This window comes from Lissotriton vulgaris, chromosome 2_1 (assembly GCF_964263255.1).
Source record: "Lissotriton vulgaris chromosome 2_1, aLisVul1.2, whole genome shotgun sequence".
Lineage (NCBI taxonomy): Eukaryota > Metazoa > Chordata > Amphibia > Caudata > Salamandridae > Lissotriton > Lissotriton vulgaris.
In genome coordinates, this window is record NC_141687.1 from 751,724,870 (window position 1) to 751,738,001 (window position 13,132).

The window sequence follows — 13,132 nt, forward strand, 5'->3', positions numbered from 1 at the left end:
TACTTACTCAGAAACTACTGCATGCAGCAGATTCAAACATCGTTGTAGTCACAGCTACATTGCTCTCTCTCTTCTGTAACACAGGCCAGAGGTATTTGTTTATAGCTACCTACATAGATATTTAGAGAGTTATAAAGGTCTAAAATAGACAGTCACATACTGGCACATTTATTTAAATGTCTCATGGCACTACTAGAGGTGTACTCCTACAATTTCACAGATATTTTGGCAAGCACTGACACAACCTTCTCATTCATGGAGAGGAATAGAGCAATATTCTTCCAAACATGGAGCTTTCCACTAGGTTAACAAGTTGTAGGCATGTCAAGAGTAGTATGGGCACACTTGCATTAAAGTATAGATGAAATTGCACCCTGATAGTGGCTCTGTTAAATACGCCAATATAGAATAGTGATTAGAATTTAAAAACTTGTAGGATTTAGAAGAGGATTATTTATTACAAATCTGAATATAAGGGGTTAATATGAAAATGTATTCGATTTTTTCTTGAATTGTCAGAACCTTGTTAAATTCTAGCTGATATGGAGTAAAATAAAAATGTTTAATTAAACAATAGATGTAACGTATGGGTATCTAACAAAATCAGCTGAATTACAGGAAGGTTGAGGTGAGTTAAAAAAGGAGGATATTGTTCGATTGTCTGCTTTTCAGTCAAAGGTTTTAACCATAGGATTAGCATACTGCTATCCATGCTGAGATAGAAAGGGACAAAGGCTTTTGCCATTTCTACAGCAAAGTCTTTAAGCATAGGATTAGCACAGTGCTATCCAAGCCGAGTTGTAAAATTACAAAAGCAATTTACAACTCCAGGCACAGTATTACAGCTTTGGATTGGTAAAATACCATCCAAGCCAACCTGAAATAAATAAAAGCAACCCTGAAACGCATTTTGCTGTCATTACAGCTCTTCAGAGAGGTGTAGCTTAGCCTAGACAGCACCCAGTATAAATCAAAGCAATCCCCTTGCAGGCATAGAATGATGCATAAATGAAGCAAAAAAGAAGCCGAGAACTCTGGGAAGTTTCCAAGTTTAGGTGGAAAGCAGCTCCTCAACAGCAGCAACACCCTAAATTTGCTTACTTCGAATGTCTGCTTTTCTATCAAAGATATATATATATATATATATATATATATATATATATATATATATATATATATATATATATATATATATATATATATATATACATATATATATATATATATATATATATATATATATATATATATATATATATATATATATATATATATATATATATATATATATATATGTATGTATATATACGGGTGCCTCCAACCATGAGGGAGGGCTCACAAATCAATTCTTTTGAATCTAACCAGAGTAAAGACAGGCACTCGTGGGACACTTTCAAAGATAAATGTATTCAATCAACACATAAAATGTTTCAACCCTCTGACTTTCTCAATGTAATCAAACAAAACTCATGCACCTCCCCTTAAAAAGTCCTGCGATCACTGTTGTCATTCTTAGACATAGAAATAAATGTCATTATGACTGTGCCATTTGTTTCCCTGTAATACTGCCAAACTAAATATAAAGATATTGTGATTAAGGCAGACTTCATTCAATAGTACAATCATTTGATTGTGTTCATGAAATAGGAGTACTCTGCTTCTTAGGAAGAATTCTCCTGCGGCTATCCCTGATGTGTATCAATGTCGGTGTAGAGGCTTATGACATCTAAGGTAATCATCAAAAAGTCATCCTCCCACTCTATGCCCTCAATGTTACGCAGGAATACTTTGGTATCTTAGCTATAAGAGTTTTAATCTTTTATAGATGGAAAGAGAATGTGGTCCTCATAGATGGACACATTTTCTAGCAAGCTAGATTTGTAGGAAATAATAGGACGCTCTGGTGGAGAACTGCTGTGCTTAGGAATCTTGAGGATATGATCGAAAGTATCGACTCGTGAATCTTCGTATTTTAGGATTTGATATTCTTCATACACTAACGTCCCCTTATCCCTCCAAGTGTCCAACAGTTCATTAAACATTCTAATACTAATAATGTACACAGTTTTGTGGATTCATTCATATCATTCATGATCTGCCAATTGTTGTAAAGCCTTCTGTTCATAGTATTCCTTTGTCAACAAAACCACATTCCAACCTTTGTCTGGTGGTTTCATTACAAAGTTTGCATCATTCTTAAGAGTCATAAGAGCTTGCCATTTTTTAGGGGTCGGTGCATGAGTTTTGTTTGATTACATTGAGAAAGGCAGAGACCTGAAACATAGCTGTTTCAGGTGTCGATTGAACAATGTAACTTTGAAAGTGCCCCGTGAGTGCCTCTTATTTCCACTGGTTTGTAGTAATAAATAAATATGCAAATAAAATATATATTTATGATCATTTGTATTCAATTCCAAAAATTCACAAAAATGCACTTATCCCACTAGGAAGTCCAATAAATTCAGCTAATGGAAGCATGATGGAGAATACATCCAAATATAATCTGTCATTGAGTGTAAAAGACAATTGGGACTTTCTGAGGTTAATTTACAATATCTCTGTGAAGAGTGATTATGTGCTAATTGCTATGGATGTCTCATCATTGTATACCAGTATTTCACACATGGATTTGCTGAGAGCTATGTACCATTTTCTTCAAAGTAGACCAGTGACCTTGAATAAGCATGCTCAAATGTTATTGACCATGGCTAAGATGTTTGGAGGGCAATTTCTTCATGTTCGGAGAAGAATTGTAGCAACAAAAGCGCAGAACTTCTGTGGGCACCTGTTTCGCCCCAAGTTTTGCATGCTTGCATGTAGGATGGTGGGAGGAACAGGTGCTTTGTGGAGAGAATATAGATATATGGGCAGAACACATTATAATTTGGATCAGATTTATAGATCTTTTTGTGGTGTGGAAGGGGTTGGTTGACTCAGCAGAACAGTTTGTAAAAAATCTAAGCAGCAATGATTAGAATGTAACTTATACATATGATAGAAGAACATCCATGGTAACATTTCTTGACATTGAGGTATATGTGTATAAAGGGAAACTGGAAACAAGATTACACAGGCAAGACACACAGGAAATACAACCCTTCATGCCTCACCTTTTTATCCTACCCACACAAAGTTAGGTATACTATATGGTGCAATGGCACATGCTAGAAGAACAACACAGATCATGACTTGAGATAATGCCTGGATGTAATGGAGAGTAGGTTTGAGCAGAGGGGGTCTAGTGCCACAGCAGTGAAGGCTGCACAAACGGCAGCCAATAAAAAAAAAGAGAAGAAATCTTGTTTTCTAAGCCAAACACAAAGAAAACTAATGAGGTACAGGCAGCAATAAGATTTATAAACCCTTTCAATAGCCATAAAAAGAATTAACAGCATTGATGAGAATAAACTGGCATGTGGTTAGATCAGATCCTGCATCAGGCAAATTGGTACCAAAATATCTCCTGATGTAAATGTAAATATAAATGTATGTGTCTTGATAACATATCGGAGGGCACCATCTCTGAAGGATGGAGTGGTACTCAGTAGCCATGAGACAGGAGGTGAACAAAGTTGGTTACATCCTCAACCTGCCTTTAGAAATTGTTTGCACTGTAGGGCTTGTAGCATAGGCCAAAATACCGCAACGTATGTGACACCTTTTGATACAAGTACAATTTAAAACAGAATTTGCAGTGTACATTTTAACATTCACTTGTGATTTAAGGTATGTTGGCAGCACCACATTACCAGTCCACCCAAAGAATTTTACAGCAAATGATGGCAATTACAAATATTGATCATAAATATCCGGTGGCACGCCATTGTGAAATATTTTACCAGAGAGACAAAACTTATCAAGTATTTTGTAATTGATGCTGGACCCAGCAGTAGAAGAGGGGGTAGCACTCTAAATTACTGAGAGAATTGGAGATGGGATGCATCATAAAGTAAGATTGCAAAATACTGAATGGATTCAATTATGATAAGGAATTACATTTAAGTCTCTAAATAGGTGAAAAGATTAGGATAAGGTTAGTCATGGGTAAACAGAAGATATAACCGGGATATCCAGTTAGGTCTTTGACTAACTTCTCCCTCCTTGACCTCTTTTGTCCCCAGTATTTTATATTTATTTTTCCATTTCTTTCCAGTGTGTGTCATAGGATGAAACAGTTGCATGATTCCAGAGCATTAATGCAGTAAAGTAAGAACTATATATAGACAGGGAGATATACCTGGCACACAATATAGCATGTTGATTAACATTGAAGAGAGTGGGTTATGATCACTCAGGAATTTGCAAGTGAATGTAAGTGTATGAACGGTTAGGACAACACCGAATGCAGCAGCATTCCGTCAAAGCAATCATGAGGTATAGAAGGCAACCGAGATAAAGATCCTAAGAATTTAGGGGGACATGCAAATTTAAATAATGTTAATAACTATTTATAACTATTAAAGTTGCACTAGACCATTAAGATAAGTATTTGGCAGGGGGAAGATTGCAGGGGAACACTTAGGCACTTGCCAGTAGATACAGACCCAGGACTGAATAGAGGGCAATACCATTTGTATTTATATATAATTTGACACAGAAATTACAAGGTTGTCAAACAGAATGGGAGAATGATCATGACATTTTGGGAAATGAAATATTGTCTATCAGCACTAGAAATGAATTATCCCAAATATTTACTATAAGCAATAATATCCCTGTAAGCTTGAGCAGCTGATATCTCTGGGGCACTTGCCTTTAAAGAGTAATATCGGAGTATGTGAAATTGTATCAAATTGCTCCACCTGTAAAAGATGTACTAAGTTTTAATGATCTCTGAAATCAAAGAACTGTATGTATATAGAAATGTTATGAATTTTTATTCCATTTTCGAAAGAAATGGAAATAAATGGGTAATGATTGTTAGCGCTATTATGATATTGACTAATGAAGCTGTGCTTCACTGTTCATGAAATGAAAAGATGTAGTTTAAATAAAATAATATATGAAAATAATAATTCTGCATTGGTGTCTGCTTCATTTCATTTAGAAGGGATTCAAGAGCTATCATAGAAACAATATTAAAATAAATAAATAAGATTAAATTGAGCATGAGAATTTTGAAGATATTTATTTTTAAATTAAATATATTTGTATATTTACAACAAAGAAGAGCACTCTCTTTAGGAAAAGCCTCCCCGGTGGGTTCTCGTTTCTTTTATGGAGGTGCAGCTGCACCAATGTCACAGTTCTCACCAATCGCCAGACACGTTTCCGGCATAGACGCCCTTGTTCACAGGCAGTAGCAAAGGAAGTTAACATTGAAAACTGTAGTCGCCTATTTTTTATTACAAATAAGCCCCGCTTCCGGGCATTATGGTACTTGAAGTGCTACACCATTACACCCAAGTGGGTTTCAAAGTTGTTCCCAATTTTTTGCAATGTTCAAACCACAGTGGGATGACGTTAGTGTTCGCTACCTGCTCCTAGACTTTATCAACAGCATAGACACCCTTGTTCACAGGCAGTAGCAAATATGTTAACATTGAGAACCCACCAGGGAGGATTTTCCTAAAGAGAGTGCTCTTGTTTGTTGGATATTTGTGTGTATATAATACAATATAAAAATAAACATCTTCAGAATTCTCATGCTTAATGTAAACACTACCATACGTGACAGATATATTTTGTACAAAATTGGATTATAACCTATGAAATTTACCAGTTTTTTAAGGGGGCCTCTGGCAGCCATTGCCCTTATAGGGCGTGACACCTGCCGGTGACGTGAGGCGGGGGAGTGGCAGGGTGGGGGGTTGTAAAATGCAGCAAACGGATGACTTCAGGTAAGTAATGGAAAAAATACTGAATTTTGTTGCACGCACTATATCGCCAAATGCGATGCTGCACGCAAAACAAAATTTGTTTTATTTCTTTTTTTGTTACTTACCCGTAATCGTCCGTTTGCCACATTTTACAACCCCACTCCCTGCCACTCCCCACGTCACCGCCCGGTGGCATGCCCTATACAGGCAATGGCTGGCCTCTGGGTGTTTGACACCTCTTCTGTGGCGTGGAACCTCCATAATGGAATCTTACTCCAAGGTAAAATAGTTTTCAGCTATAACTTTCAGTTATCACCTTTTAACATAAGGTTAACTGCTGTTCAGCTGGAGTAAGGAGCTCTGTGCAGCTTGAAAGTGTGCACACATTAAAGCTGAGCAAGGAAAAAGTGATATCTGACTCAGCCTGTGTGAGAATATCCATCTTTTTTGCATGTTCATCCCAATTTTGTGGTCGACTGGTATTACTAGTTTTTGAACTCTTCACACAGGGGCATTGCTGTCAAGTTTCCTGTGTCTGTGCTCTGATGCCTCAAACCTGTTGCACCTGCCTATTCCCCAATTAGCATATTTAATTTTTCAGTAAGTTCATAATATATGGTGCAGGAAAATACTTCTGCAGCATGCAAAGTTAAATGTCACCTGTTGGCTGCAGCAGATGTTAAGCCATTTTCTAGGCTGACAAAGGAAACATTACTTCAGGCATACCTGTGTAGGTGGTCTTACTGATGACCCTAGGGAAGGTAGTATCCTGGGCTTCTGGTGACTGAAAAAGGCTTCCTGTAACAAAAGAGGATTGGGCATGTGGACTGCTTGAGGACGCATCAGCACAGGAGTGAAGTACCTCTAGGACAAAAGATCCCCAGGTCTGAACAGAAGGGCAGGTCCAGGCAACTAAAAAGTTGGTGGTAAACCGAAAGAAACAGTAGAGCTAGAGGATTAGAAAGGCATTAGAAATTCCAAAGTACCATTTTGGGAGTTAAGAGATCCCAGAAGAATGTTCATAGAGGTTGGCGTGTACCACCTGGAGCACCATGCAACAATTCTGTAAACAACATATTTTTCCTTCATTCATTTCTCTTGCCGATATCGCTTTACATTAAAATAAGACACCACATATGTTCGTTAAACATTATGTGAATAATATACTTTTTAAAGAGTAAGGAATATGAAGAGTAAGGGAGCAGTGAACAGAATATTCCTGATAATCTCGAGTTTAAAAGTGCAACCCTTTTTAGGTCTCGCTCTCGAGCCCTATTGTCGTCGAGATGCAATTGTGTTCTGTGGACGCGCTTACACATACTGCCCCTGCTTCCGCTTGTCTCTCTCTCTCTCTCGCTCACGCCGTTCAAGGGTCACTGGGTGCGCAAGACTGGCTCTCTCTGCTCGTGGTCGTACGAGCACATTGCCTCCCGTCCCCGGCAGCAGCTTGGTCTGGGCGCGACACCCGGCAGCTGGTGGATGCGGAGCGCCTCGTGTGTATCCCGGGAGCTCCTCGCCCTACCCCGCTCACAGGAGGCACTCAGAGGAAGCGGCAGCGCTTCAAGCTCACAAAGTCTCGCGGGACAAACAAAGCTGCGCACTCCTTACATGCACTCAGAAGTCTGCATCCAAATGCTGTGGAGCCTGGCCGTCCCGCGAGAGCCTGGCCGTCCTGCGAGAGCATCGGTATGTAAAGGGAAAAAAACAGAACAGGAAACATCAGCCAGTGATGCCAGCCATGCTGCAATCACAGGGCCTGCACCTGGAGAGAGCTTCGCTGACAGAGCTAGAAAGGCGACCGACCTTGGTGTGACTCAGGGGCCCTCTGCTCCCCCTCTTTTCCCCAGGCGGGGTCAGGGATTTCAATCTGACACGTTAGAAACTAGTAATCTTTATTTTTTGTTTGCAGGTTTATATAGCAAACTCGAACCGATGTTATTGTACAGGGCACAAGTCCTAAGAAAAATACGTGGGGGGACGCTGACGTCACGACAGAAAGTGACGTCACGAAATGTGGCTTGCACCATCAGACTCATTGCCTCCCCTCGCTCACCCCTTAGATGGGATTGCAAGAGAGACGCCAGCGCGTAAGCAGCGTTCTGAATGAACTCCGATCTCGCCCCAGAGAGGCCAAACAGTGAATGTGTGGCTCCATTTGCTCCAGTTATCCAGCTCCCGGTAAAATAAGTGGGGGGAAGCCGTCCACCCGCGTGGTACCCCGACTCGAGCCCTGGTATTGTACCGCTTCTAAATGAGCACCAGTTCCGTTATCAAAGGACACATTCATTTTTGGTAGGCACGGAGAGAGTAAGTGATTTGCCTAGAACCACAGGATGGCGAGCCGACCCAGAGGCTTGAACCTGGTTCTCCAGCTTCCAAGTTGGCAGCTCTGGTACTAAGGCCATGGCTCGCTTTATAGCCGCTCTTTACACAATACTTATAGTTTTGGTTAACCTTATTAATACAGGGGTACAATTTAGAGGTACCACAGGAAAAAAAGAAAAGGACCAGCAGACTAGGAGAGCTGCTCAAGCCTCCATTAAACAAAGTGGGATCTCTGCATGGGTTATACCTAAATTGTCTGTCAATGCTAAAACCTTTCCCTTGGAAGTGGGAAGATGTGGGGGTCGTCTTGTTGTTTTTTGCTGTCATGCCTCCTTGCTCCATCCCCAGCCATCGTAGAAGAAATGTTAACAAGATCAGGGTCTGTGTAACCAGCTGGAGTCAAGACGCAAGATCACGTTGGGGGTAAGGCCTCTGGAAGGGCTGGGCTCTAAACAAAGAGATTCCTAGTGTTGGTAGTTTCATTAGCAAACTGCAGAGGTTGGGACAGACAATAGAACAGAGGACGGATTTCCTAGCTCCGGCAAGCAGTCATTGAATTGGAGCAAGTGCGACGTGTGAGGCGTCACTAGCTTGGGTCACCAATATGGATAGAATGCATATGAAGCAGAGGTTATATGAATTACCTGTGTGTATATGCCACAAATGAGCTAGAGCTTTAGTGGTCCGAAGGGTCGTATTCCCATGCATGCTAACATTTTAGAAGACGAAAGAGGGCGATTTAAAAATAATAATTGGGAGAATGTATTAGTCCCATTAACTGCTACGGAGGCCTAAATCGGGTATATTGGCACGTATGATGCTGCAGGTTAGGATATCAAAAATATAAATATGTGTTTTTCCTTACCTGTCAGGAGTACGGCGAAAACGCTTTGGCAGGCAGAGATAGTTTGACAGTTATGTTGTACTCTGGTAAGGTGACTAGATTTTCAGAACCTAATAAAACCGAGACATCCATTGACATAGACAAGCATTTGCAATGCAATAGGTCTGGCATTTACGCGAGTTTGAGCTATTGGCATTGTAAATGACAATGCCTTTTATTTTTGTTTTGCTTTTTAAAAACATATATAAAAGACATTGTCATTTACAATTCCAATAGCTTAAACTGCCGTAAATGCGAGACCTATTGCATTGCAAATACTTGTGTTCCATCAGATGTTGCGTGGATGCATTATGAGAATACGTCACACAATCTTTAATCATGCAGATGATACACCTGCATATTTTGCACATCTGGTTACAGAGGATGCAATGCCAAGTACATTGCAACACTTTGCTCAATTGCGTGATTGTTAACTGCGGGTGGGCAACATCATTTCCTCACCTACAGCTATTTACTAAGTCTCTCCCATGCGCATGTTAAAAGCACAAGAAGACTCCGTGGTGACAAGGGTTGACACTCACCTTCCTCGAGAAGGTGTGGTAGTTATGGTGGGAAATTACATATGATGACACCTATCACCAAAAAGAACGTCTGATTGCCACAAGGCCTGTGGTGACCACTGGTTTTGCTGGTGACCACAGCGGCCCTATGAAGTATCCCTATGCTTGCATATGCGACTGCTAGGGTGATTGTATATGGCAAGTCCCTTAGAGTTTTGTTGCACCACTTTCTTTCAGACTGCTCGACAGTGTGAGGAGGGTGGAGAGAGGTGGAGGGAGGGCTGGTGCAGACGGTTTGTAGGCTCGGCATGACAATTTAAGTAAACAACACCTTCCTGGTTCACAGGACGTTCTCAGTTAGAATTTAGCAGAGCCTATCTTAAATTACACTAAAATAAATGGCCTGCACTGCTGGCATCCAAGTTCACACCCTGCCACCATGCATCCTAATCCAAACTTCTGCAGTTGACTGACGTTGTGTGATTCTGTGTAAAGGACTTTATTTCATTTCACTATGGCTTCAAGTGTAAAACAAACATTGAAAATGCAATAGGCCTTGCCTTTCATTAAGTTAAAGCCATTTGCTTTGCTATACAATACCATTAGCAAAGCAAAGGGCTTTAACTTAATCAAAGGCGAGACCTAATGCATTTTCAATGCTTGTTGTAATTGTTTGTGTTTCATTTCTCCCCACAATTAAAAGAACACTAATATTTTTGGGAAAAATTGGTAATTTCTGACATTCCAAATTCAAAGTGTCAGACATAATACTTTGAAATGTCACAGATAAAACCTATAAATATCACCCATAAACAAACTGGAACCTTGGGAGCTTTGGCTATGATCATGCGCGATTTGGCGCGCTGGAGCCACAGCCTTGAATGCACAATTGGCTCTACATCCCACAGGACAGGAGATGCAGCGCTTGCCACCTTAGGCACAACCATAGAAGCATCAGAATTGTGGTCAAGAGGATTTGTTTTATAAGATGTCTGTGCATGGCGTTATTCAAGGCATCTAACACGAGAGCAGTGCTTTATTTAATTTTTTGTTAAATCCATTTGAAACAGTGTTTTAATTTATTCAATAAATTAAAGCAGAGCTGCACAGGCATATTTTACTTTTAAATAATGTACCTTGCACGTTGTTCCTGGCCACAAAATGAAACTAAGAACATAATTTTGCATGTTTTTTCATTATTGTTTAATGAAATAATGTGTAAAATTAAGTTCCTGGCTCCGGATGGTGCCCAGAGAAAACTACCAAGAGGTCCTTTATTTGAAAAATAAATATCTGTAAAACTATGCTTTTCATTTTCTGATATCATGGGCGAAATTTCAAATGAAGTGTTCATTTTATGGTACAATGAACATAAGGCCTAACATGTCACTTATAGTGCTTACAACCCTTATGTGGTGCACTGAAGCACTTCCATGGTCACCAAGCTAATCCTGAGTGGTTGGAACGGTGTTGTTTTTATTTTGAGTTTCTATGTGGGAAGTCTTTCTATGGTGTGCATGATCACCATCAACGTGCAATTAAAGAGTTATGGAACATAGTAGTGTGGCGGATGAAAGGCTGTGAGACACAGATGTGCAGTTTATGGTTTTTAGTATGCTGACCAGTTTGAACAGCACTGCAGGTCTGTATGATTTGTTATGATAGTAGCCTTCTTAGCTGGTAACTACAGAGGTCAGGAGCACGCAATTTGTTGAAGAGGGAAGCCAGTACTAATACCAGGCTCTCTGGTTTTGTATTATGCATGCAGACACTAAATGGGTATCTCTTTATCCCTGGTCAATGAAGTAGGGCTTGAGGGGACTTGGGGAATAATGTGCAAGTTGTTTGAAGATGCTGATGCCCAAGTATTGCTCAAAGAAGCCAGCACCCAGTTACGGAGCAAATTTAACTTCCACACCACGACAATCCAGATTCCACATTGAGAACTACTCGGAGGATATGAAAGACTGCTCTGAAAGCCTCTTTGCCCTTAGCAAAGAGGCTCACTTGATGGACCTGTGAAACACAGCTGTGTGTGGGTACAAGTCAGATAGAGGTGCAGGAGGCCTTTTGACAAAAAAAGGTTGTTGTTACACTGATGCTACTTTCTAACTCCTGCCTTCACTTCAATATAACATTCAATAGTCGTCACCAACCTCCCCTGCCATGCCCCATTTAAGCTTCTACCTCTCAAGCTGGTCCATGCTGAGCCTGTGCTGACTGAACCAAAGGTGGGCTGGACCACAATGTGCCTTTTCACTGGCCTCTGTGCGCTCTTCAGGGACACAGGCAGCTCTGGCTTCTCAGCTCTGGCCTCTCCACGGTGAGGCCTTGACTTTTCCATGGTGTCGTGTGGCCACTCAGGAAGTTATGTATGGTTGTTTTGTGGTCTGTTTGTATGACGATTTTATTGGTTGGTGATCTGTGCCAATGCTTGTCTGTGGGTTTTTGGCTATTTGTGTGCCGATTTTATTGGCTGGTGGCTGCTTTTTATTGTTAATTTTTCTGATAGTACCAAACATTGCCTGCTGCGAGCACAAATAGCCAAGTAGTCATCCATACCTTGAAAAACACCATCCTACAACATGTCTAAGTTTTACTTATTTTGTAAATGTGGCCCACTTTTTTTAGCTATTTGATTTGCCTGCCCTATATTTAATAACATAACAGGTCTAGTTGTAAAGCGCATGATTACCCAAAGGTGTCCTGGGGCTGAATAACAGATGTTTATTGTTACCCAACTCAATGCTATTCATTATATCGACCTCAAATGGATGAAAGGATGAGTGGACCTGCTGGGATTTAAACCTGTGACCATGAGGTCAAGCACAGGCCCCTGCGGTGGCTGCTTTAGTGCAGTGAGCCACCAGACCCGGCTTATGGGGCTGCTTTTAATTTGGTGCTAGAGCCTCTTTTCTGTCCCATTCTGACAAGCATTGGCCTCTGCTTGCACGGCTTGTGCTTTTGTTGTGTCACTGTTGTGGCTTGTGCTTTAGCTTTTTGTCTCACTGTGCTGCAGAAGGCAGTGCACATGTGAAAAGGGAAAAAAAGTAATTTCTTTCAGTGTTATTGTGTTGAAACCACAGTATGGGGCACATGGGCTCTGGAGAAATAGGCTTAACGTCAATTAAACTGGGTGGGGGAGGTCGCTTGGAAAAATGTGCGAGTTGCTTGGGGTTTAGTAGCTCACGACGATTGTTACTGACCAGAAGTAACTCTCACTACACAAAAGGTTGGAGACCCCTGTTCTAAATCATAGTTGCAGGGTCTTTGGTATTTCCTTCCAGCTTCTTGAGCATGGTCTCTTGAGCAAAGCAAAAGGTTTCCTAGAACTGTGGGCACCCAAGAGTGACCACACACCAAGGAGAATTATTTTCTGAAACAAAATGTCCATGTGTATCTGGTCCCAGGGCTCTAGGAGCCATTGCGATTCATGTGAATGTCTGACCGCTAGAGATGGCAAAACAGTCTTATCATTCATTCCCATGACCAGCAGGTACTAAAATAAATGACTTGAGATCCTGGGGGGAGGTTCTCTAGAGCACCAGCAGCATCACTACTCCCCAGCTAACTTAGAGAAACAG

At 40.8% G+C, this 13,132-nt stretch overlaps 1 protein-coding gene across 1 annotated transcript in view; it reads right to left on the reverse strand.

Annotated features, from left to right (window-relative positions):
- ABCC8 (ATP binding cassette subfamily C member 8) overlaps positions 1-13,132 on the reverse strand; it is a 1,237,886-nt gene that overhangs the window by 542,257 nt on the left and 682,497 nt on the right. The gene's annotated exons all lie outside the window — the stretch shown is intronic.